The 26284-nt window shown below is 42.5% G+C and overlaps 2 pseudogenes; both read left to right on the forward strand.

Annotated features, from left to right (window-relative positions):
• Nucleotides 362-14159, forward strand: PGBP (pepsinogen B, pseudogene; annotated as a pseudogene).
• LOC101405992 (acidic mammalian chitinase-like) lies at nucleotides 16178-25688 on the forward strand (annotated as a pseudogene).
• The last annotated feature ends 596 nt before the right edge of the window (nucleotides 25689-26284 follow it).

Consider the following 26284-nt stretch of genomic DNA (forward strand, 5'->3'; position numbering starts at 1 on the left):
AAAAGAAAAAGAAGAAGGAGAGAGTAGACTGAGTAGACTGTAAATCTCAAAAGAGCTTATGCCCTTTGGAGCTGAAGAGCAAATTGTTCCATTGTTCTGGCAGAAGATGCCAGCCCTCATTTCCCAGCAGACATAGGCACCAGGACTCTTTGTCCCCAGTGAATTTTACATTTGTTATGACATCCTAATCTTTAGGTTCCATCGGCAAAGCTATTAATTGCTTTTTAAATTGACTACAAAGTGGACGTTAAAGTCCTTGATGCTTTCCAGAGGAAAAAACAAACAGAATCCATGGATGTGTAGGGGCACTAGCTGGTACAAAGGTAGGAAAGCCCACATGCCTAGAGCTGAAAGGTATAGGGAGATCAGGGTATGTGAGAGACCCAATCTCCCTCTGTGTGCCTCAACCGTTGCATCTGCCACTGTGTTCTGGGTGTTAGTGGGACGTTAGTGGGCAGTTGAAAATTAGCACCGTGAAGATCCTGATCTTAGTCTTGTTTTGACTACACCTCTCAGAGGGTGTGGAAGGTGTGTATTGAGATTCGTCTCCATTGTGAATTCCAGCCTGAAGGGAGCATGACAAACAAGGGAAGAGCAAAGGCCTTCCTTTGCAAGTCTCTTGGAAAGGCAGTCAGATTGCCTCTTGGTATGATGAATTGAACACTCACTGGGGACCAAGCCTTGAAAAGGATGGTGTGTGTGTGTGTGTGTGTGTGTGTGTAAGGGTGAGTTGAGTGTTTTGTTGACTAAGAAGGAAGAATGCATACTCCCTGCTCCAAGCTTACAGGAAGGACTGGAAAGAAACAGACATTTATTCTCTGTAAACCATATATAAGCACAAAAACTCAAATATATGGTGTAGTGTATTTCTAGGTTGGGAAAGCTGGAGTGACTGCAGTGGTCAGAACTTGCCAAAATCTGGGAGGATTTCCTGTAAGGAGCTCTTCTTGAGTAGAGTACTGAAGAGCTTTGAAAACTCCAGGTCAGATCATTTAAGGGATTGTTTTAATGGAACGAGGTGAAACTCATTCCTTTTTTTACCCTATTCTCTGCAGAATCATTCCAAGGAAAGGCAAGTCTATCCGTGATGGAGGAGCAGGGTGTACTGGAGACATTCCTAAAGAGCTGCCCAAAGGTTGATCCAGTTGCCAAGTATCATTTCGATAATGATGCTGTTGCTTATGAGCCCATCACAAACTACCTCGTGTGAGTGAAGGGGGAGGCGATGTGCATAATTCTTGGCTAATAACTATTCTTAGACACTCATTTATACATCTCATTAGCTCTGATTTTGGACTAGTTACTACACCTAAGTCTCACCTTCCTATGGAAAGTATGAGTTGGTACCATCTAATAGTATGGTCATTCCCTTTCCTTCCTTCTTTCTTCTCATTACTGGCTCATCTCTATAAGGCCCCATTTATATGGTTAAGAGAGTCACAGTGGGGATGCTCAAGTCATTGGGGAGATCCAGAGGAAGTCCTAGCAATGAGCTGCTGGAGAAAGAAGGAAAACATGATCAAGGCTGCCGGGCAAATCTCCAGTGGCTCTAGACCCTATGTATCTCCCCTTTGGAAAGATACACTGGTGCGCAGAGCAAATATCTGAATGTTCTTGAGGCTACAATGTCTGATCAGGGCATCTCAACATACTGGTGTCCTATGGACTGTCCTTAGTGAGAGGTTACATAGAGCAACAGAGCTCTGATGGAGGAACTAGAGATGGGTAAGTGACATGTCTGGCCCAAATTCACTCAGAACTTAAACCATTCTCAGTGAAGTTCTTTTCTTGCTTTCCATGCTACCTCTTATCTTAGACTTCCTAGTACCCTTTGCTAGTGTGTGACCAGGAGGGAAGAGAATGGTGGTGGAAATATCTAATGCTGGAAGAGGAGGGGAGATCAATGTGTGTAAATGTGTGTGTGTGTTTGTGTGACGGTGTGTCTGTGCGTGCATGTGTGTGATGTGGGGAGGATGGATGGACACTGGGAAAGTAGAAAAAAGCGATTGCTTCTCCAGTGTTGGGTGTTCTGGCATAGCATGGTGAATCCACAGAGGTGTCACCTTACTGCAAAGTAGAAAACACATTTAGATGAGGATATTGTTTTGCCAGACTAAGTCTCTGCTAGTCAAAGGCTTCCAATTAGAGATGAAAAAATGGAACATTGAGAGCAGTTGGCTTCAGATGGGAAGGAAAACTTGTGGGAGAAGCCTTTTCTTCCCCTAAGGAAATGGTTTGGGCAAAATGTGACTTCCAGTGGGTCGACGTCTTCCCCATTGTTAGGTCAAGGGTTGGCTGCTTAATGAGGTTGACAAACCTTTGTTTTCAGTCTCTCTATTTTGGGGAGATCAGCAGTGGGACACCACCCCAAAATTTCCTGTTCCTCTTTGACACAGGCTCCTCTAAACTGTGGGGGCCCTCCACCTACTGCCAGAGCCAGGCCTGCTGTGAGTATACCACCATCCCCACCCACCCCATGGATGGCAGCAGAGAGAGGGGCAGAGTCAGGACTGCACACAGGCTTATAATGCCGAAGTCCGGAGTTCTTGGTACGTATCCATTATCTCATCCTCCTTAAATTAGGAACATTGAGAAATCTTGCCCTCAGTCTACATTTCAGAAGTGCTGACAGTTCTAGAGAAAGGCCTCAGAAATAGACTGAGGCTTCCATTCCTTTCCACATTGCTCTTTTCACTCAGGTCTCTCCTGTGGGCTGGAATTACTGGCTCTTTTGAGGCAATCTATCCCTTACATTCTTCACCTTCCACACCCACTCCCATGATTGAGCTCAACATGCAAGAAACCAATTTCCTCTCCCTAGGAGAGGTTCTAGATTCCAGAATGAGGGCACCTAAGTCTGGGAAGGATTTGCCCACCTGAACCTTTAAGCTCCTCTGTCTGTCGCCCAAGGTTGAGAACATTGTCTTCAATAACCAGGAGTTTGGCCTGAGTGAGAATGAGCCCAGGCAACCCTTTACTGTTCAGACTTTGATGGGATCCTGGGAACGGCCTACCTCAGCTTGGCGGTGTGTCATGCCCCACAGTCATGCAGGGGTTGCTGCAGCTGGACCAGCTCATTCAACCCATGTTCAGCTCCTATTTCTCTCAGTAAGAACCCTTGTCCCGGGAAGGGGTCAGCAAACAAGTCTCTATGGGGGATTTGGACATCTCAACATCAGGCAGGGCCCAGATTATAAAGTTTCCTGACACAATGAATACAACTTGCTATATACAATCCATGTACTTCTGAAAATTTGTAATTACATTTTGGGGGATTTTTATTTTAAGTGCACTGGAAGAATTTTTAATTATGGCCATAAGCCATATGATGACTCTTTTCTTTAAAACGAGCAATAGTCCTTCAACATTTGTTTAGTTAATCTGGAGATCTAGATTTGCACAATGTAGAGCTATAGAACAAGCCACATGAGCACTTACTAATAAAGAGAACAACAATGAAATGATACTTATAGTAACACCTTTGGCTTTATAAAGTATTCTTACAGCAGTTGCTTCAAATGACTTCTCAAAAATCTTGTTATTAGCCCCATTTTGCCAGTGAGGAAATGGAGGCTTAAACAGGTTGTCAATATCAAGCAACCCGCAGGTGTGAAGCAAAGACTCGAACGCGAATATCTTGATCAGAAATCCGGTGCTTTTCCTACTCCACCTGGCCTTGAACTTTCATGGCAAACTATACTCTCTGATCCTTCTTTCCTAAACACATGATCCTCAGGGCACCTGAAGTCCAAATGTCTTTCTTCTATGACTGACAAGCCTGGGGTAGTGAACACAAGAGGCCTAAATCCCCTTAACATTATCTGGTTACTAAGCTGACCACGATGGGAACGTCCCCCTCATAGCACACTTGAGAGCTCATCAGGCCCTCAGAGAGTTTGTTCTTATTCTCACTTTGTCCCAGGGAGGGTTTCTTGGGAAACTTTTATAATTTGTTTTCAGATGCCTGGTTTCCAATACCATCTTTTCCTTTATGGACACCATCTATGTTTCCAATTCTCTGATACTTTGGGTGTTTTTCTGAGAATTCTCTCCCTTGTACCTTGGGCCAGGTGGATTCTGAAAAGCAGCTCAGAGGACAGCACCTCCTTGATCTGTGGTACCTCTGTGTCTGAGGGAGGGAGGGAAGGCGAGAGGAGAGAGAGGAACTGCCTGGCCCATTTGTGTTGTGGGAACTCATGCTCTTCCACATTTCTCCCCAGCCAACCAACCTATCAGTGTGGTGGAGAGCTCATCCTGGCAGGTGTGGACACCCAACTTTATTCTGGTCAGATCATCTCGACCCCTGACCCTGGGAACTGTATTGGCAGATTGCCAGCCAGGAGTAAGTAGAGAGGCAAGTTATTATGGATTATGGATACTCCTAGGGTGTTCCTCCAGCATGACAGTATTTCCTGTTCCTGTCATGGCACAGATTTCTTGAAGAATCACCATATTCTCAGGCTGAAATGGTCTGAAGCTCAGTAGACTCTGGTGTCTAGCTCTTGACTGAACCTTTTTTTAAACTGAGGTCATAATAGTTTACAACATTGTGAAATTTCAGTTGTACATTATTATTTGTCAGTCACCATAAATATGCACCCCTTTACCCCTGAAGCCCACCTCCTAACCCCTTTCCCCTCTGGCAATCACTAATCTGTTCTCTTTGTCCATGTGTTTATCTTCCACATATAAGTGAAATCACACAGTGTTTGCCTTTTTCTGTCTAGCTTATTTCGCTTAGCATAATACTCTTAAAGTCCATCCACGTCGTTGCAAACGGGATGATTTTGTCTTTTATTATGGCTAAGTAGTATTTCATTGTATGTATATACCACATCTTCTTTATCCATTCACCCGTAGAAGGGCATTTGTGTTGCTTCCATGTCTTGGCTATTGTGAATAACGCTGCAAGGAACATAGGGATGCGTAAGTCTCTTTGAATTGTTGATGTCAAGTTCTTTGGATAAGTACCCAGTAGTGGGATAGCTGGATCGTCTGGTATTTCTGTTTTTAATTTTTTTGAGAAGTCTCCATACTGTTTTCCATAGTGGCTGTACCAGTTTGCATTCCCACCAGCAGTGTGTGAGTGTTCCCTTTTCTCCACATCCTCTCCAACATTTGTTGGTTTTTGTCTTAGTAATTATAGTCCTTCTAACAGGTGTAAGGTGATAACTCATTGTAGTTTTGATCTGCATTTCCCTAATGATTAGTGATGTTGAATATCTTCATGTGCCTGTTGGCCATCTGTACATTTTATTTGTAAAAATGTCTGTTCATATGCTCTGCCCATTTTTTGATTGAGCCGTTTGATTTTTGTTAAGTTGTATTAGTTCTTTATATATTTTGGAGATTAACCTCTTGTCAGATATATGATTTGCAAATATTTTCTCCCAGTTGGTGGGTTGTCTTTTAGTTTTGTTCATGGTTTCCTTTGCCTTGCAGAAGCTCTTTAGTCTGACGTAGTCCCATTTGTTTATTTTTTCTTTTGTTTCCCTTGCCCAAGTAGACATGGTTTTCAAAAAGATCCTTCTAAGGTCATTGTCAAAGAGTGTACTGCCTATATTTTCTTCTAGGAGTTTTATGGTTTCACATCTTACCTTCAAGTCTTTAATCAATTTTGAGTTAATTTTTGTGTGTGGAGAAAGATAATGGTCTACTTTCATTCTTTTGCATGAGGCTGTCCAATTTTCCCAACACCATTTGTTGAAGAGACTTTCCCTTCTCCATTGTATGTTCTTGGCTCCTTTGTCGAAGATTAGCTGTCCATAGATGTGTGGTTTTATTTCTGGGCTTTCAATTCTGTTCCATTGATCTGTGTGTCTGTTTTTGTACCAGTACCATGCTGTTTTGACTACTGTAGCTTTGTAGTATATTTGGAAGTCAGGGATTATGATGCCTCCAGCTTTGTCCTTTTTTCTCAGGATTGCTTTAGCAATTTGGGATCTTTGGTTGCCCAATATGAATTTTAGGATTCTTTGTTCCAGTTCTGTGAAGAATGTTATTGGAATTCTGATTGTGATTGCATTGAATCTGTAGATTGCTTTAGGTAGTACAGACATTTTAACTATGTTTATTCTTCCAATCCATGTGTATGGAATATCTTTCCATTTCTTTATGTCATTTTTGATTTCTTTCAATAATATCTTATAGTGTTCATTGTATAGTCTTTCACCTCATTGGTTAAATTTATTCCTAGATATTTCATTGTAAATATTAAATTGCAATTAAATTGCAATTGTAAATGGGATTGTATTCTTGAGTTCTCTTTCTGTTAGTTCCTTATTAGAGTATAGAAATGCAACTGATTTTTGTAAGTTGATTTTGTACCCTGCAACTTTGCTGTAGTTGTTGGTTATTTCCAATAATCAGATTATTTATAGTAATACAGATTATTTGCTGTAGTTGTTTATTATTTCTGATGGATTCTTTAGGCTTTTCTATATATAAAATCATGTTGTCTGCAAACAGTGAGAATTTCACTTCTTCCTTGCCAATTTGGATACCTTGTATTTCTTTTTCTTGCCTAATTGCTCTGGCCAAAACCTCCAGTACTGTGTTGAATAATAGTAGTGAGAGTGGGCGCCCTTGTCTTGTTCCTATTCTCAGAGGGATGACTTTCAGTTTTTCCCCATTGAGTATGATGTTGGATCTGGGTTTGTCACTTATGGCCTTTATTATGTTGAGATACTTTCCTTCTATATCCATTTTATTCAGAATTTTTATCATAAATGGATGTTGCATCTTGTCAAATGCTTTCTTTGTGTCTCTTGAGACGATCATGTGGTTTTTATTTCTCATTTTGTTAATGTGTTGTATCACATTGATTGATTTGCAGATGTTGAACCATCCCTGCGTCCCTGATATAAATCCCACTTGATCATGGTGTATGATCCTTTTAATACATTGCTGTATTCAGTTTGCCAATATTTTGTTGAGGATTTTTGCATCTATGTTCATCAGTGATATTGACCTGTAATTTTCCTTCTTTGTGTTGTCCTTGTCTGGCTTTGGGATCAGGGTGATGTTGACCTCATAAAATGTATCGGGAAGTGTTCCATCTTCTTCAATTTTTTGGAATAGTTTGAGAAGGATAGGTATTAAATCTTCTTTGAATGTTTGGTAGGTTCACCAGAGAAGCCATCTGGTACTGGACTGTTATTTTTTGGGAGGTTTTTGATTACTGTTTCAATCTCTTTACTTGCGATTGGTCTATTCAGATTTTCTATTTCTTCTTGATTCAGTTTTGGGAGGTTGTATGAGTCTAAGAATTTATCCATTTCTTCTAGATTGTCCAATTTGATGACATATAGTTTTTCATAGTATTGTCTTATAATCTTTGTATTTCTATGGTATCCATTGTAATTTCTCCTCTTTCATTTCTAATTTTATTTATTTGAGCCTTCTCTTTTTTTTTCTTAGTTAGTCTAAAGCTAAGGGTTTGTCAATTTTGTTTATCTTCTCAAAGAACCAGCTCTTAGTTTCATTCATCATTTCTACTGGGTTTTGGTTTTAATATCATTTATTTCTACTCTGATTTTTATTATTTCCCTCCTTCTGCTGACTTTGGGTTTTGTTTGTTCTTCTTTTTCTAGTTCTGTTAGGTGTATTTTAAGGTTGCTTATTTGAGATTTTTCTTGTTTGTCAAGGTGGGCCTGTATTGCTATGAATTTGCCTCTTAGGACTGCTTTGCTGCATCCCATATGAGTTGGTATGCTGTATTTTCATTTTCATTTGTCTCCAGGTATTCTTTGATTTCTCCTTTAATTTCTTCATTGATCCATTGGTTGTTTAGTAGTATGTTGTTTAGTCTCCACATATTTGTGACTTTCCCAGATTTTTTTTTCTTGTAGTTGATTTCTAGTTTCATAGTATTATGGTTGGAAAAGATGCTTGATATGATTTCAATCTTCTTAAACTTATTGAGGCTTGCCTTGTTTCCCAACATATGGTCTATCTTTGAGACTGTTCCATGTGCACTTGAGAAGAATGTGTATTCTGCTGTTTTGTGATGGAGTGTCCTATATCTATTCAGTTCATCTGGTCTAGTTTTTTGTTTAATTCCACTATTTCCTTGTTGACTTTCTATCTGGGTGATTTATCCATTGATGTAAGTGGGGCATTGAGGTCTCCTACTGTTATTGTGTTGCTGTTAATTTCTCCTTTTAGGTCTATTAATAGTTGCTTTATGTACTTTGGTGCTCCTTTGTTGGGCACGTTTATATTTATAAGAGTTATGTCGTCTTGGTGGAGTGCCCCTTTTATCACTATATAGTGCCCCTCTTTGTCCCTCATTGCCTTTTTTATCTGAGGTCTATTTTGTCTGATATAGGTAGGGCAATGCCTATTTTCCTTTGTTTGCTGTTAGCTTGGAGTATTGTCTTCCATCCCTTCACTTTGAACCTGTGTTTGTCTTTAGAGCTGGGACATGTTTCTTGGAGGCAGCATATTGTTGGGTCTTGTTTTTTAATCCATCTAGTCACTCTGTGTCTTTTGATTGGGGAATTCAATCCATTTACATTTAGAGTGATTATTGATATATGAGGACCTAATACTGCCATTTTATCACTTATTTTCTGGTTATTCAGTATTTCCTTTGTTTCTCGTCCCCCTGCCAATTCAGTTTGGTGGTTGTCTACAATGTTTTTCTCATTATTTATCATTTGTATCTCTGTTCCAGTTTTATTTTTAGTGGTTACCATGAGGTTTGTATAAAAGATCTTGTAGATGAGACAGTCCATATTCTGATAGCCTGTTATTTCCTTAGTCTAAGCAAGTTCCATCCCTTTCCTCTTCCCTGTTTAAGTTATTGTTGTCACAACTTATTCTGTTTTGTGTTGTGACTTTGTGATTAAAATGAAGTGATTATAGTTATTTTTGATGTTTTCCTTCCCTTTATTTTTAATGTTATTATTAAGTGTTTGCTAACCTGTTCTGATAGAGAGCCACAATTTTCTGATTTTGTCAGTCTGTTTATCTCCTTGCTCAAGGCTTTGTAAACCATTTCATTTTTTTCAGGTATGAGGACCTTCGTGATCATTTCTTGGGGGGGGGGTCTTGTGGCGATGAACTCTCTCAGCTTTTGTTTATCTGGGAAAGTTTTTATTTCTCCATCATATCTGAAGGATATTTTCACTGAGTAGAGTATTCTTGGCTGAAAGTTTTGTCTTTCAGAGTTTTGAATATATCATTCCACTCTCTCCTAGCCTGGAAGGTTTCTGCTGAGAAATCTGCTGAAAGCCTGATAGGGGTTCCTTTGTAGGTTATTTTCTTCTGGCTTGCTACCCTTAATAGTTTTTCTTTGTCATTCACTTTTGCCAGTTTTGCCTTGGAGAAGGTCTTTTTACATTGATGCAATTAGGTATTCTACTAGCTTCATTTACATGTAATTCCAGCTCTTTCCTCAGGTTTGGGAAGTTCTCAGCTATTATTTCTTTGAGCAAGCTCTGTGTTCCTTTTTCCCTCTCTTCTCCCTCTGGAATACCTATAATCCTTATGTTGCATTTCCTAATTGAGTCAAATATTTCCCAGAGAATTTATTCATTTCTTTTTAGTCTTAGTTCTCTCTCCTCCTCTATCTGAAGCATTTCTATATTTCTGTCCTCTAAATTACTAATTCTGTCCTCCACAATATCAGCTCTGTTATTTAAGGATTCCAGATTTTTCTTTAACTTATCCATTGTATTTTTCATCTCGAACATTTCTGATTTTTTTTTATAGTTTCAATCTCTTTTGTGAAGAATTCCCTCTGTTCATTAATTTTATTCCTGATTTCATTCAACTGTCTTTCTGAGTTTTCTTGTAACTCTCTGGGTTTATTTATGATAACTATTTTGAATTCTCTGTCATTTAGATTGTAAATTTCTGTGACTTCAGGATTGACTTCTGGCTACTTGTCATTTTCCTTCTGGTATGGAGTGTTAATATACCTCTTCATGCTATTTGAAGGGGTAGACTTGTGCCATTGCATAGTGTTAGTATCTGCTCACAGATTCCACCTGCCACCACCAGGGGTGGGGAGGGCAGGAGCTGTATATTCTGAGCCCTCCACAATCCCTGGCAGCTGTGCCTGTCCTTTGGAAGCTGTGTGAACCAGGCCCCATCTGCATTTTTCCCCTGGCTGCCACTGCTTTACACACATAGGCACCCAGGCACTCTGGCAAGGGTCTCCTGCTCCGGCCTATCGGCTGAGCTGGTGCACCAGGCAGGAGGGAAGGAAGGGCACTTTCTTTCACACACGTGGTCCAGGGGGTGCTCCTGCTCTACACTTGCTGTCTGCCCTCCTGGGCTGCTCAGCTTGGTGAAGACCCCCTGATTGCTAGCCTCCTTGGTGTGGAACGTTCCCATAGGCTGGGAGGCACCTCTGAGAGTGAAGGCATTCTTGTAGAGGGCTGCCCTCCTCACCCCCAGAGTCATGCGCCAGCCGCCATGTGGTCCCACACTCTAGATTGCTGCCATTCAGGAGGGAGAGGAGATCCCCTTACCTCCTTCCACTGCCTTCCACAGGGTCCAGCACCTCCACCTTCAGACGTATGGCTGTGTGGATCTCTCAGACATCTATTATGTTGTGTGAATGTCCTCTCTTGGTTTATGAAAGTCCTTTTCATTTTATCTTAGGAGGGAGAGACTAAGGGAAGATCTCACTCTGCCATGATGCTGATGTCACTCCTTGATTGACCTTTTTGAACTGGTCACTGGGCCTTGTCATGCCAGCAGATTGGTCATTCCTAGGCACTGTGAATCCGTGTCTTTGTTCTTGGAAGCTTCACTATCCCAATCAGCATAATCTTTACCACTTCCATCATCAGTAAAAGTAATAGCTGTCATCGATGTTTTCTATGTGCCAGATACTGTTAAATATTTTACATATATTATTCCACAATGGCACTAGAAGGAGGTCAGCAGTATCTTTTATTCTATAGATAAAAAGATCAAGGCTCAGGGGCGAGCCCGGTGGTGTAGTGGTTAAGTTTCCACACTCCACTTTGGCAGCCTGGGGTTCGCAGATTTGGATCCCGGGCATAGACCTACACACTGCTCATCAAGCCATGCTGTCGCAGTGTCCCACATATCAAAAATAGAGGAAGATTGGCATATGTGTTAGTGCAAGGACAATCTTCCTCAAGGAAAAAGAGGAGGATTGGCAACAGATGTTAGCTCAGGGCCAATCTTCCTCAGGCACACACAGAAAATCAAGGCTCAGAGATTAATTATCCAAGTCACACACTTCACAAATTTCAAAATTTGATCACAAGTTTATCAGATCACAAGTGGATCAGATTCATGATCATGAATCAGTTACTTCTACACTCAAAGCCCTCAAGGATTCTCCATTGCAGACAAACCATATTTGGCCTGTATTGAAGACTGTACAAAAGCTAGGCCCTACTACCTAACACAGGCTTCACACTACTGTCTGAGGTGAAGCACAGACTTCACCAAGTCCTTCAGGTTGCCATGACTTTTTTGCTTTTTTTCTTTTGATTATATCACTTGAAGTGCCCCTCTGTGCATACTCGAATTTTAGGAAAACTTCAGAGCCTGGATTAATTTCTATCTCCTCCAAAAACTCCTCTCAGGGGACCCAGTCCACAGGGATATCTCTCTCTTTCTTAATCTCATAGTATTTACCTGTGCTTCTACCACAATTATATGTCCTAGTCATTGGGTAAGGCACTGGAAAAATAGCCCAATGTGCAAGAGTAGAGAAAGAGGTAAGAGCTTAGCGTGTCTGAGGACTAGCTTAATGTGCTTAGAATAGAAGTGTCTTTTTCATATGGACCAATTCCACTCACCCTTTAAGCATCACTACCTCAGAAAAATCCTTGCCTGACTGCGAACCCCGCCCCCCAAGACTAGATCAAGTCCCCTCTTCTCTGGCATATTGCATTTCCTTCATGGCACTTATCAGGGCTACAATTAAACATCATTTGTGTGTTTTTGTTAAGTGACTGGCCCTTCCACTAGACTGTGGTGTCTGTCTTGTTCACCATTCTATCTCCAAGTGCCTTGGTTCATAGACAGCACCCAACAAATATATGTAGAATGATGAGGAAAGGCAGAGCATCAGAAAAAGCTGGACAAGGAATCAGGGACTGAATCACACAGGACTTTATGTATCACATTGTGGAGTTTATCAGCTACTGCCTTATGGTGTTAGTCATGGCTTAATGTATTGTCTTGTCTCATCTCTATTAGAATAAGCTCCTTAAAAACAATAAGTACAGTTTACCCCCTCCATATACCATCATAATCCCTGTAAGAGTGTCTTGCACATGGTAGGTGCTCAAAGTATTGATTAATTGATCACAAGCTCTGACTGTGATTGGCAGTATGTGCTGGGCCCCATACACGTAGATTAAAGAAGAAAAGATACAGTCCCTGCCTTCCAAGAGCTTTCAGTCAGAGCTGGAGAGGTCACCAGGCCAAGACTGAGGATATTACTCCAATAATCACAAAGGTACAGAAGCATTACATGGACAGATGTGTCGTGGGGTGGCCTGGCTTCCTGGTAGAGGCAGAATGTTAGAGCTCTGTGTTAGAAGGATGAGGGGTAGACGTGGCTCAGTAGAAGAGGCACCTGACTCTCTTTTACTGGTGCCCCCCTCAGGTTTGCCATTGGTAACCAGGCCACTGGCTGGTGCTCCCAGGGCTGCCAGGCCATCGTGGGTATGGGGACCTTCCTGCTGGCAGTTCTCCAGCTGTACATAGGCTCTTTCCTGCAGGCAACAGGAGCCCAGCAGGTGCAGAATGGTGATGTGAATAACCAGAAGCTAAGGGTTTCTCTGCACATCCAGGTAGCCTCAACATAGGATTCTGAGTGCAATGAGTCCATGAGAGAGAGGAGAAAGGGTTGGGTGGGGACCTGAGCCCCTGGCAGGACAGATAAGGTGGGGACACAGCATGGTATTTCAGGCATGAACCCTCAATGCAAGGAAGGATAAGGAGAGGGAGTAATACCAACTCCGTTCAGACTGTGAGTATGGGGGAATGGTTGTCAGGAGGTGCTGCTAATCTGTTGCGGGTCCTAGGAGCACATTTCAGCTTGGTCTGGCCACTGTCATTTGACTGCACTGAAATATTAGAGTCAGGGCACAATGCATTTCTCCATTCCAGTTGGGTTTCTTTCCTCACTAGGAATACACTTTTGCATTTTACTCTGAGTAGCCTCCTGTTCCCACATCTGCTCCACTTTATACACATATCTGTAGTTGTCTTCTCCCTGTATGCAAGAGTGTGGGGCCAGACTAAATCCCAGTTCCTCAGGGTGTGTGTGTGTGTGATGAGTAGATGGACAGGTGCACACATATGTGGATATGAGTGTATGAGAGACTATGCTTCTACAAGAGTGTGTCCCTGCTTTTTCTCTGTAATTTTTACTTTCTGAGGTTAGAAATTGTGTTCTGGAATGAGCCTAGCTCTTTATGACCGTATAAATACAACCAAAATCTGAGACCTGACATGTGTTTAAGGAGAACTCAAGAAGCAAGAGGACCTGGTCAGCATTGTGCCTGCAAATTCAGGCCGTGCCTTCCAGGCTCTGAAACAGCCTCTGCTAGAAGGTCAAGAAGAGTCTCACAGGAAAAAAGGGGGACTTGGGACTTCTGTCTGGGGGTCCTAGTCCCCTGGCACTCTGCCGATTTGCCTCTTCTCTCTCTCAGTTTGTGGTCAACTGCAACTCCATACAGAGCATGCGCACCATCACCTTTATCATCAGTGCGTCCCAGTTCCCTTTGCTTCCCTTTGTGTGGGTCTTCAAGTATGTATTCACTCTCAGGCTCCCTGGATATGTGATTAGATGGGCCCAACCAGCTGTTTTGTGTCCAAGCTCACATCTCCAAGCTCATTCCCGGCAGCTACCGGGAATCCTCAGTGGCAGGGTTGAGGCTGAAAAGAATTCAGAGACCCCACAGGTGTCATGGAATAGAGGGTGGGGGATGTTCCTGAGGGGAAAGGTCTCTACAGTGCAACTGTTTATATCCTCATGTCCTTTGTCTCTTTAGAACAATGACTACTGCTCACCTGGAATTGAGGCCACTTACCTGCCCTCCTTCAATGGGCAGCCCCTATGGATTCTAGGAGATGTCTTCCTCAAGGAATATTACTCTGTCTACGACATGGCCAACAACAGGGTGGGCCTGAGGCAGGAATCATGTCTGTAAAAAGAATAATAATAAAACTCAGGATTTATTGAACATCTGCATGTGCCAGGCACATGTCCATGGAAATCAATGGGTAAAATGTGAAAACTCTACTAAAAACTCTAGTTGGGTGGGTCAGAGACTTGGGAGACTATTGGTAAGCAGCCCAAGTTTGGCTAGTGCCACTGCTCTGTGCTCCCATGGCAACCCCCAATATCTCTATGTCCCCCACTAGTCTCTGAGGTCCTGGAGGGCAGGGATGGTGTCTAAATTTTTGAATCCTCAGTATTTAGCACAATACCTTCACACAGTGGGCTTTCAAAACTGCTGTGTCAGTGTGGATGCCAGCTTCCAAAATAGCCTTCGATGATTCTTGCCTCCTGGTATTCATGCCCTTGTGTAGTCCCCTCCCACACCGCTTAAGACTGACCCATGTGACCAATAGGACATTGCAGATATGATGGAGTGGGACTTCCATCATGCTCTTTCTTGGATCACATGCTCTGGGAGAACCAGCTGCCACTCTAGTGGCCCTAAAGAGAGGTCCACAAAGTAGACACTGAGACCTCCTGCCAACAGCCAGCACTAGCTTGCAAGCCACGTGTGTGCATCATCTTAGGAATGGATCCTTTAGACCCAGTTAAGCCTTCAATGACTGCTTCAGCCAACATCCTGATTGCCACCTCATGTGAGAACCCGATCCAGAACCACTCAGCCAAGCTGCTCCTGAATTACAGAAACTATATGATATAATAAATATTTCTTATTGTTTTAAGTGGCTAAATTTTGGAGTAATTGTTATACAGCAATAGATAACTAATAGAGTCAGGAATAGTTTGGTGGTTGATATTTGGCCATAAGATTGCCCCACACTAGAACTGTTGAAGATGAGACAGTCATTTATTCAATCAACTTTTATCAAGTGCCTAGTCTGTGTCAAGTCCTAGAGATCCAAGGACGAAATTGTCACTCGGGGATATGAGTTAGCTCCTTCCCTGAGAAGGCTGAAGGGAGGCTAGATGCACTAGGAAATTCTTGGCTCAGCCTGAGGATCTGTTTTCAGGCCAACGCTGGCAGCTGCCCCTGTACCTGTGCCCACCTTATCTGCCTGCCTGCCTGGCTTTGCCCCAGTTCTGAGGAGTACAGCTGTTGGCAGTGGCAAATCTATGGCCTTGAGGGCATCAAGGTGAGATAAAACAGGCCTGACACCCTCAACTACTGCCTCCCACGTATGTGTACCTGACCACTCTCCCAGCCACACCTCTCCCTCCCTTCCCCTCCTTTCCTAAGGAGTCAGGCTCTAGCAACAGTAGGTCACAATGTTCCTTATACCCTACTGCCACTATGCCTCCCAGAATGAGGAGAAGGAGGTAAAGGTACAATGTCCATGTTTCTCTGGTAACAGCTGCCGTCTCCCCATCTCTGCCCTGGGCTGGAAGAGAGCTGGCAGCTGCAGCATCCTATGGCTGCCCCTGTCCTTCCCCTCCAGAGCTGTCGCAGTAAATGCACAAGGGAACAAGGAGGAGATGATGAGCAGGACTAATCATGCCCGTTTCCTGAACTGGATCCCTTCCGGGACCCTTGCTGCTGGCCTTGAGCGTAGGGCTTGGTCCTGTAGGAGGAAAATTACATGCTTACTGACTGCTTCAATATCTCAGTTCAACTCTCCATGTGTTTTCCTGGCCCTGGGCCCTGTACGTTGGGACCCTGATTCCCAGCACGGTACTCTCCATTCTCTTCCTTGGCTTGTACCTCACCAGGTAGACTCGGCACCAATGCTGTGTTAAGGCGTCCAAATGTAAGCAGTTCTGTCAGAGTAGCCAGGCCTGGGCTGACGGTCTCTGCTGGGTTTCTCTCTCCCTTTGGGGGTGAGGTGTTCGTCCTTATGAAGCTAGGATAGGTGATATATGAGTGTGATAGCCTTGGGGACCTGTGGTCATGAGGTGGCAGCTGTACTTCTCTCACAGTGATAAAAGGGGTCTCCTCCTTATATGAGGCTGAGCCAAGAGGCTGACCAACATGGCCAGTGTGGAGGCATGATGGGGAGGATACTGCTCTGGGCCTGTGAATCTCCTACTCTTTTTGCCCCTCTTCCTTCCCACAGGTCATGGGGTGTCCCTGGGAATGGGGTAGGAGGGCAGGCATCTGTTTCAGTGAGGCTTCTACATGGCGTGCCCTCTTGCCTTGGGCTCTGAGCAGAAGAACTTGGGATCCAAGCCTGTGAATGATGACATGGGGCCCTGGGAAAGGCCACTGATAAATCCAAAGGCCCTCGGGCACTTGACACCCTGAAAGTCTCCTGGGTAGCAGCAGATCCTAACTGGTTTTTTTTCTGTCTTTGTATTTTTTTTGTATTTTTTTCTGTCTCAGGCTTGGCTGTTCTGCTGCAGGTACAACTAGGTAAGGAATAATACAACACTCCAATCTTTCTGATAGTTACTCTTCTTTCTCTCCTTTCTTCCAACTCTGCATTTCCTTCTCCTTCCATTGATGATGTCAGGACTAGAATCCCAGCCTGTTTTGCTGGATTCCAGAATGTCAGAGCTGGGAGGGAACATATAGCTTACTGAATCCAAAATGCCTCACTTCATAGATGAGAAAACTAAGGCACAGAGAGGGGAGGTGACTCATCCTTCATTATTCAGCATCAAGGCATAACTCTATGTTCTGATCCAAGACTGGTACAGTCTCTTTTACCCATAAGTCTATACTTCTCTTTGTGTTGTCTTTTGTCCCCTCAAATTTCCTCACATTTTCTAATACCTAGGCTTTGGGTTGTGGATGTGAGACATGACTAAAGCCCAGATGGGGGACTGAGGAGAGGAGAGCGGAAAGAGCACGAGATTTGGAGTAAGATTGCCTGGAAATAGTGCATGCACAATAAATATTTGGGGGATAAATGAATGAATGAATTGGTATTAATCTTAGTCTTTCAGTCCTGAGCAGTTTTCCTGAGTCTCAATGTAAAAATGAAGATACTGTTTCCCTCATATGGCTATTACGGGAATTCAAATTTAAGCCAAACAATGCATGGAAAGCCTCTAAATAAAGCATCAGTCACATCATATGCCATCTACAAAAGGTAGCTGTTTTATTGATAATGAACTTGAACAGTCTTTAAAGTTACGCATAGTACCCAAGGGGCATAATTACCACTTTCTTCTGTGATGGCAAATTTATTTTATTTTATGTTGACTCTAATTGATTTTTAAAGTTTTCTGAGTCACGAAAGACGTTTAGGCCTTGCTCAGATTCTGTTGAAAAAAGTATCATGACTGTTTAGCAAGATCTTCCATAGGCATGGGAAAGGAATGTAGCAGTAGCTACCAGGTACATGCCATGCTAACTTGTAGGTAACCCTTCCCCTTGAAGAGGTCATCAGCAAGTGAGACAGACAGTGGAGACTTGCGCCACAATGACTGTTGCTTTTTTCTCGCAGGCGCAGCCTATAAGCTGGTGGGCTACTTTACCAACTGGGATCAGCATCGAGAAGAACCAGCCAAGTTCCTCCCCAAGAATGTGGACCCATGTCTGTGCACACACCTGATATATGCCTTCACCACCATAAATGACAAAAAGATTGCTCCCTGTGAATGGAATGATATTGATGTCCTGTATCCTCAGTTCTGAGCCCTTAAAGAATGGAGGGTGGGAATTGAATCCAGAGTGAGTGAGAGACAGAGAGGGATAATGGAGAGCCCAAGTTCAGTCTCCAGCTCATTCTCAAATATCATAAGATTTAGAGGTTGTATTGGCAGTTGCCCATTTCCCAGAGTTGAGAATGAGGGGGAGGAGAGTCTTCTTCTGCAATGTCTGTATCCTGCAGGCTCACAGAGATCTCACTTAAATGTGCCTCTTTGTTTCTTTCTGCAGCAACGGAGATCTGGTCAACTTGCTGGCCATTGGTGGCTGGAACTTTGGCACTCAGAAGTAAGAGTCTTCCCATGGCCAGGGGATGAGGGTGGAAATGAGAGAAAGAGTCCCTCAGGCTGAGGAGGGAAAGAATGATGCCAGAGGAGAGGTGAAAATGGGTATTCCAGAGGGGAAAGAGGCTGGGGCCTGGGAAGAGACTAATGTCTGCAGGTGGGAAGGGCTGGCTGCAGCAGACCTGGAGAAACAGCAGTGGTATATGGAGAGTGGGTGGTCAGACACCCAAAAGAACATAGAGAAGTAAGGGTAGGAGAGAAGGGGCTTGGTGATGGAGAAACACTTAGGCCCAGTAAGAATGCGAGATCCCTGGCTAGGTTGTAAGCTTTTCTTCTGGGAAGCAGTGAGAAAGGATTGGTGAGCTCAGGGGTATTTAGACTCTGAGTTGGAAAAAGAAGATGGTGCGATTAGACTGGCCTTGTACGTAAAAAGTTGTCCAAGTTAGTGGTGAGTTACTTTTTAAATTATGAAAGTAATGCATTCCAATAATTATTTTAAAAATCAGATAGCACAAAATTATTTGACATAAAAAGTAATGTGCCCCCTTTCTTCTCCCGCTCCTCAGTTCTCCAGAGGTAGCCATCCTGAAAGTGTAATGTTGGAACAAGTTGCAATGAGTGTTTTTTTCCTCACCCCAATAGCCAAGTAAACTTTCTGGCAGTTTCCTATCAGGTAACAAGCTAATTCTCACATATGGTATTTGACCAATATTTCTTCTGCCTGAAGTGTCTACGCCACCAATATAGCTTTTTCTTACCTCGCAAATCACCTAAATAATAAAATATTTGCAGGTAAATCCCCCAAAACTCCAAACAACATCTTCCCCTCCTTTTTAAGTTACCCAGTTGGCACCAGTCAGTTTACTTCCACAAAAAAAAAAAACAAAACAAAAAAAAACAACTTATTAGCTATTAAGTATCTGAACCAAAAAAACCCAGATAAATTAGGAAGGTTGTGATCTGGTTTACAGAGTGTATATCACAGCCTTGGTATAATCAGGAACAAACCTAGAGGAACAAACCTTTAAACATGTGTTCATAGGGTATAAACCTGCTGACTATGGCAGAGGAACTAAATTTTCTAGATAATAAGGCACCTTCAAATATAGGACTCATAATATATTTAATAGTAAATTCTTTGGAGGTCAGAAGTGCTTTATTAAATGTATACACAGATATGTTCATGTAAATCACATCTTCATTTTGGAAACAGCAAATACAAAAAATGAACATCTTAGAATCAAAGAAATGTAGTATCTGAACCACTGCCCCTGAAAGATCCCACTAATAAAGAAAATGAACATGTACCTTTAATGGTATAAATAAATAGAAAAATACTCTTCAATGGGCATACCGAAGGAAAAAAGAAGTTCAAATTAAAAACACTTATCCATTGTTTAACATGAACAGTTTTGAGTCCTTTATCTTAACTGTAAAATCCAACAGGGGTTATTATGAAATGCATAACAAAAATTGGTATCAGTGACGGTGTAGGGTCTGCTCATGTTGATACAGACAAACTCTCTGCCTAGATTCACCACCGTGGTCTCCATGGCTGCCAACTGCAAAATCTTCACCTGCCCTCTCATTGACTTCCTTCATCAACATGGATTTGATGGCATTGACTTGGATATTGAATATCCAGGGCCCCAAGGAAGCCTACCTGACGACAAACAGCGATTTACCATCTTGATTAAGGTAGGATTACAGCACTAGTTCTGTGTCTTCTTGTAGAGAAGCGGGTGCCTTAGTGGATTTTCTATGAGAATTGCATTTCCTGGGGATAGCGAAGGGTACTACCGCTCTCACACAGTACACTGGTTAAGGTGTTTAGGGGTTGCAAGCGACAGAAACAGACTGTCTGGCTAGCTTAAGCCAAAAGAGAATTTATTGGAAGGATATAGGTAGCTGAAGGAATCCAAGGAAGAAATTCTTGAATTGGGAAGGAGGAACCATTCATTATGCCATTCACTTTGTAAGTATTTATTGAGCATCTACTGTGGTCCAGGCACTGTGCTTCATACTGGAGATAGAGCAGTGAACCAGACAAACATGATCCCTAGTCTTGTGAGGGTGACAGCAAGGTGGAGGATACAGAGGGAAAGAAAAAAGAAAAAAGAGCATCAAATAATCACAAATGGTGATAAGAGCAATGATGGCAGCAAGCAGGATGGTCAGGGGAGTCTTCTCAGAGGAGTGACATTTGAGCTGGATATGAAGAATTAAAAAGAATCAGCCATACAAAGAGTAGAAAAAAGAGTGTTCTAAGGAAGTGGTAACATTAACAAAGGCCTGGAGGCAGGAAAGAGCTCAGCATGGCTCTACAAAAATGCGAGGCTAGAGCTTTAAAAGGGAAGGTGAAGTCACAGTTGGCAAGAGAGCTCCTAGACCCTCTGCCAGGAGTTCCTGGGCTTTTTCTCTAGAATTGTCCTTAAATATGACTTGGATTCAAGGGCTCTTAGTCTCTATATCTCTTTGTTCCAAGTTATATTTTACCAGGACTTACCCCTCTATTTCAGGGGCTATTTCCAGAAACAGGGGAATTGCTGTGAGCTGGAAACCAGCCCAAGAGGTATTTATAGGAAGTAGATAATGAAGACAGCCACTAAAATCCACCCTCTTTTCTCTCTCTAGGAAACGATAGAGGCTTTTGTAGAAGAGGCTAAAGAAACAGGATATCCCAGACTGCTGATCGCTTCAGCCGTATCAGCTAGCAAAGGGACCATTGATTCAGGATATGAAATTGCAGAGATTGGGAAGTGAGCGCACTGGGTCTCTCTGGGCCCCCAAATCCTAGAGCAGAAATTCCTAAACTTTTTGGTGGAGAGCATCTCAAGTAGTTATGTAAATATAATGTTGAGAAAGTTGGTACCTTCAATTGCCAAAGAGGTTGAGGGACCTAGTGGCTCTGGGATAGGGTGGTGGCCCCTTTAAATTGTCACTGTGGTGGGCTTTGGGAAGAAGACAATTAAGATTTAAGATCATGGCAAATCCTTATAATAGCAATCCTCATTAGCAGTTTTTTTGCAAAAGGCTGTAAAATCAAGATAGCTATTATTGGCAAGGCAATAGGATAGCTACTCACCTGTGATTCCCATGGCCCTAGAGATGTGGATTTCTGAGACACATGCTCTAACAACCCACATTTCCTAACCTTCTGCTCTGGGTCTGCCCTGTTTCTTTCAAGGAGGTAAAGGAGACTTCCTGTCTAGCCATATGGGGGTCACAGAAGATAACCTGCTCCCCGGAGGCCCCCAGGAAGCCACATTGGTAGGGTCATACATACTGGACAGCATGGGCTTCCCACTGCTGCCATTTCTTGCCCTTCAGCTGTCTATAAGAAAATGCCCCTAGGATCCTGATGGCTCAAAATCTCTTATTCCAGACTCCCTGATTTCATCAATGTGATGACCTATGACTTCCATGGTGGCTGGGACACGTGTACAGGACATAACAGTCCCCTGCACCTAAGACCCAAGGATCAAGGCGACATGCATTATTTCAACTGTGTAAGAAAGAAAAGCCTCAAATCATATGCAAAGGGGAGATGGGGAGGGGATTGGGAGAGCCTTTGTTGTCAGGAAAGAGGCTGTCTCTTTGGGGGATAATTAGCTAGACATTGTTAATCAAATGGTACAAACACTGGCGAGGAAATAATGTCTGTGCTTCCTTCTTCAGGAATAAGCCATGAAGTACTGGAGAGACAATGGGGTCCCTGTGGAGAAGCTCGTCATGGGGTTCCCCTCCTATGGGAGAACCTTCTGGCTCAGCACTTCTGACACCTCAGTCTGTGCCCCAGTCTCTGGAGCAGGGTCATCTGGTCCTTACACATGTGAGGCTGGCTTCTGGGCTTACTACAAGGTAACAGACATGGCTAATTCAGGCTTAAAATGCACTAGGGAAAATTCTTTCACTCTCCAAGTCGTCTTGCTACACTTCTTCTCTTGAGATCCTATTCCCTGGCCTCTCATAGCTCTGAGCACAAACAGCCTGGGAGAAGGCAGGCTGATGGCTATGGAGCACTTTTCATTAAAAAAAAAAAAATCAATCTGAATTTCCTTTTTGGGTTTTGAAGTGTATGGCAGCCTCTTTCCCACAGCCCCAAAGCAATACTGAATTCTATTACATCCGTGTAAATAGCTGGAGAAGGATTTCAATAGTCTAGCCCAGGGATGCAAATAATTTGATCTCTTCCAACTTGAATTAATCACATTTACTCAAATCCTGTGCTGAAAATTCAGAGACTGATAGGTGACTGATTAACAGTATTTGCCAAAGACTCAAGTGTTTGTGGAAGAGTGACCACGGCACATATGTTCGTCCTTATCACTTCTCAAATAAACTCCGGGTACAGAATTAGAATTATTCTTGTTTGTAGCCTGATTTCATAGAAATTTGTGTCTTCATTTTATGAAACAAAATCACTTTCTAGAGAAATATGTGAGATTAACGTAGATTTCGCAATGTCCCCTTTTCCACCTCCCTCCCATTTCTATTTTTCTCCTGAGTCCTTTCTGCTTCAGTACATGACAGGTCTGAGATGTGCTCGACGTTGCCTTCTTCATTCCTCTCATAGATCTCCATATTCCTAAGTGTCACAAGTGCTTGGATTAAAGACAAAAATGTCCCATATGCTTGTGAAAACAATGACTGGGTTGGCTATGACAACATTGAGAGCTATGGATGGAGAGTTAATTAATCAAATAGTACAAACACTGGTGAGGAAATAATGTCTGTGTTTCCTTCCTCAGGAATACGCCATGAAGTACTGGAGAGACAATGGGGTCCCTGCGGGGGGGACCTGTGAACCTGTAAAAAAAACTTGCCATTCTAGCTTCGAATCCTAAGTTCATCAGGAGGCCATTTTACTAAGACCTGTGGCTTCAAAGTTTTAAATATGCTCAAAGGAAGGGTAGACCAACCTCATTACTACTTAGCTTTCCCCCAAGACAGGGAAAACAATATGATTACATATAGATTTAATAATACAATGTACAATATATAGTACAATACACTCCTATATACTAGAATATTGTAATATGGTTAAAATTTATTTCCCAATTTTTGTGTAGTATGAATCTCTGCTAGTTCATGTGACTGGTTATAAGCCTGGCCTAAGAACATCATCTTCAACGACTATAATGGAAATAATCCTTTACATTTTTACCTAAATGCTTTACAACCATTATCTTATTTGATTCTACACAACCCAGTGAAGTAAGAAATAGTCTCTCCACTTTACAGATGTATAAGCTGAGGATCATGGATGCTGTAACTAGTCCAAGCTTACACGGCTGGAAAATGGCAAAGGCAGTAATTGAACATGTTGTCCGGCTCAGAGTCTAGGTTCTTTCCACTGCACTGCTCTGTCAGTTCAGCTTCACAGAATCCTGGTCAGGAGAAAGGTGGTCAACCAGGAGGAGGAAAGGGGCCGCATGGTACAGTGGTTAAGCATTTAGGATTTGGAGTCAGATATACCTGGTTCTAAATCCCTGATCTGAGACTGGGTGAGTTCCCTCAAATCCGTGAAAGAGTAATAATAATAAGATTTACCTAGTAGTTCCTGTGAAGATTAAGTGAATAATGAATGTAAAAACATAGCTTAGCCTGGAATACTAGTATTAAATAAATATTAGCTTTATTTATATCACTACTCAAGAGTTTATTAACCGAGGCAAGAAAACAAGTATAGAACTGAGTCAGCCAATCATATGTCTTGCATCCACAAGAAACATATCCTTTCATAAAAGAACAACTGACAGGGGGCCCCCACCTGCTTTGTATTCCTAACGTCACCTTGTCACCCCATACTCCACTGTTTGTTGCATAGATGCCATTTGATTCTGGTTGCCAAGTGCTCTTTTTGTCCACAGGTCAACTTTCTAAAGGAAAACAATTTTGGCAGGGCCATGGTTTGGGTCATTGATCTGGATGACTTCTCAGGCTCCTTCTGCAATGAGGGCAAATACCCACTCATAAGCAAACTGAAGTCACTCCTGGACCTGTCCTCAGGTGCGTCACTATTGAGTTTACCACGTTGTTCTAAAGAAGATACAGGTCAAGCTGCAAAGAATGGCAAACGCAGAGAGGCCAGGGTGCATGGAGGCAGCCACAGAACTTCTAGGCACTCACATTTGACAAAAAGGGCAGAGTTACAGAAAGCACCTTTTTAGAAATCCATTTTTCAATCAAGGGGCCAGTAAAAGTTCAGTAGTTATCATGAGCAAGGATTTGAATATACCTGATAGCCTAGAGGTGGGCCTCGCTGTTCAGGAAAATTTCAGCTGGAAAGAAGAAGCTGATATCCTGAAACAGAGTCTGATATATACGCTGATTTAATCTCTAAACTGGACTACCTCCCTCTCACTGCAGTGCACCACAGCTTATCTTAGAAATAATCAGGCGGCTTAGCCACTTCCCCACCTGCCTTGGATGCACAGATTTTGTTGTTTGGGTGCTAGTGGGGAGGGTTGGAGGCAGGTCTTGAAGAAAAGCAGGGACAAAGACTCATGTTGCTGATTGGCTAATGACTCAGCAGTATGAAGAGAGAAACCTCTGCTCTTCATGTGGTTTTGCATGATTCTTTGGTAAGCATCCCTGCAGGAAGACTGAAGGATGGAGGTGGAGAAGCGGAAGATAGAAGAGGTTCCTTATGTCTCTACTCTGAGGAAATTCACAGAATCATTGAGTTTTAGAATTGTAAAAACCTGTAAGAGATGATTATAAAATGATTTGCTCAAATGAACAGTGAGGGAGTAAGAGGCAGCAAATTGTAGTGGTTGAGAGCATGCTACTAGTAGAGTAAAATGAAATAAAAAAGTCTGAATCACCAGATGGAGATAAAAAGGAAAAAAAAACAATGTTGAAAGGAAACAAGTAAAAATAAAGCATAACAAGATGACAGAAATACAAGTATAACACTCAAGGTTAACAAGATGACAAAAACCCAAATATTACTTAGATAGAAATATTGACAGATAAACCCCTACTAAAACCCAAATATTAATTAGTCCCCCAAATAAAATCCTTGGCCCAATCACTGCAGGGTTGGGTTCATTTCCCCTTGAGTGGAACTAGAATGGAAGCCCATGGCTGATATCCTGCTGGGACTTCAGGGCCCTTGTTCCCCCTTCCTCCCTGCTTTGGACATTTGTCCCCTTGTAACATTCTTCCCAACTACAGCTTGGAACCCTCACAGGGCTCAAGTTCTTTGAGAACAAAACTGATACAGGAGAAGGTCTATAGCTTGTTGCTTCTATGTTCAAAAACAGCTAAGGATGATGCTCTGAATGCTCTTTTTATTCTTTTAGAATGTACCCCACCAGCCACCAACACCTGGTATCACCGACCGGTGACCCTCACCAGAAGTGAAGTTTTCTGCGCCAATCTTGGTGGAGGCAGTGGCAGTGGTGGAGGAGGCTGTGGTGATGGAAGAAGTGCTGGAGGAGGTGGCGGTGATGGGGACAGTGAGGAGATGGAGGTTTCTGTACTAGTGGCATCTACAGTGCTCCTGGAGACAACACCAAGTTCTACCAGTGTGTGTGTGTGGGGCAATACCTTCCACTTCCAGTGAGTCTGGGGTCTGGTTTTTGACCAGACCTGCAAGTGCTGCAATTGGCCTTAAATTAAAAGTGTTGATAAAATTCTTCTTTGTTACAAATTTACTTGTGCCACATGTCAAACTACATCTTCCAATATTCCATGTAGTCTATACATTATATCAATCAATCTGTCACATTGGAAGCCCTAGCCTACAAAACAGTATTATGATAAGGTTTTACTCTATTAAACCCTAAAAAAACCTGTAAACCCCTTGAACCAAATCCAGATGTAGAATAACTATGGCTCTGCATGTTTTATTCTTTGTATTCATTTGTACTCTTTCTTAAGTACTGGTGTATACAATTTAGCATTATGAGGGATCCTGAAGGTTAATTGAAGCTATATTTAAAAAAAAAAAAGACAAGCTCATAGATACAGAGAATAGACTGGTAGTTGCCAGAGGTAGGGGGTGGGGGTGGGTGAAATGGGTGAGGGGGTCAAAAGGTACAAACTTCCAGTTATAAAAATAAATAAGTCATGGGGATGTAACGTACAGCATGGTGACTATAGTGAATAATACTGTATTGCACATTTGAAAGTTGCTAAAAGAGTAAATCTTAAAAGTTCTCAACACAAGGAAAACAAAATCCGGTAACTAGGTATGGTGATGGATGTTAA

Source organism: Ceratotherium simum, chromosome 2, assembly GCF_057802395.1.
Source record: "Ceratotherium simum simum isolate JZ-2026a chromosome 2, ASM5780239v1, whole genome shotgun sequence".
Taxonomy (NCBI): domain Eukaryota; kingdom Metazoa; phylum Chordata; class Mammalia; order Perissodactyla; family Rhinocerotidae; genus Ceratotherium; species Ceratotherium simum.